The following is a 1221-nucleotide window of genomic DNA, read 5'->3' as shown; positions in this document are numbered from 1 at the left end:
TGACGGGCAGCCGCCATGGAAGGAAGGACAGCACCAGGGCAGTGAGTAAAGGTCAAGGTAGGCAGGGGCTGGGGGGCGGCCCGGATGGAGATCAGGTAGGTGTGGAGGGTACGAGCCGGGCCTGTCTGCACAGAACACAGGTTTCCTGCTCACGGGGCGGTTAGGCCTGCACCTGCTCTTCAGGGGAGTACGGACTTACAGAGGGCCTCGGTTAGGGCGCACTCCGGCCCAGCTCTTTCTCCAGGGTGCTGTGGGCGCTACCCCCGGCCTACCACACAGGTGCGAAGCCTCCTTCCCTCCCCGCCCTCCCTCCCCCACTTCTGTCAGTCACCAAGCTCTCTGGTTCTGCGGTGGCCTTCCCATTGTGGCCACACTGCTCTCGCTGTATCCCAGCTCCGTGTCCCCTCCTCCTCCTGCCCCCCTCGTCCATTTGCTCTCAGTCCTAAAGCCCAGACAGCTGTGCTTCTCCCACTGCCCACTCGAGTGTCGAGCAGTTCTCCAGTGCTTGGCAAAGTAGAACCAAGTTGGTGTGGTCCTGGTAAAATCACCTTCAAGAACTACGGGCACTGCATTTCATTCAGGCCCCTTGAGATCCGCTTTCCTTGTCAGGCTCACTGTATTGTGCCTTGTTTTGCCTGTTAGTCTCCACTTGTGCCGTCCCTCCAGGAATGACCTTCGCTGTATCTGTCAAAACCCCATCCATTAGGGCAGACCATGATGCGACATCTTCCATTCGCCCTCTTCCAGCAGGGATAGCACGGTTAAAGGCCTCGGGCCCTGCCAGGTTTCTCACTGTGGAGAAGAGCTATAGATGAGGAGGGTAGTGTAGCTCGAACAAACCCTTCATTTTTTACGGATTTCATGAGTCCTAAATAGCACCCCCCAGTGTGGTATTGATGCCAATCTAGTTCTGTCCAGCCTGGGATCATGAGCATCCATGCGTACAGACACAGTTCCAGATGCGAACCTAGAACCTTCCCGCGTGACGGCCTCATAGGAAATAGCCTTTTACCCCGGCACCATCTGACCCCCACAGGACCAACCTTCCGCTGCATTGGAAGGGGTGTGAACTCATGTTCTAATGCACATACAGGTAGAGATGGAGCTGAGTAGACTGTGTGCGAGTGCCAGAGTTTGTAAATACACATGTATATCCTCACCCTGTCACGGGGAGGCCTCGCAGTGACACCACCGTAGCAGTGAGCTCATATAGTGCCCAGG

The sequence above is a fragment of the Tupaia chinensis genome, unplaced genomic scaffold (assembly GCF_000334495.1).
Source record: "Tupaia chinensis unplaced genomic scaffold, TupChi_1.0 Scaffold144276_1, whole genome shotgun sequence".
NCBI classification, from domain to species: Eukaryota; Metazoa; Chordata; class Mammalia; order Scandentia; family Tupaiidae; genus Tupaia; species Tupaia belangeri.
This window is presented reverse-complemented; position numbering follows the sequence as displayed.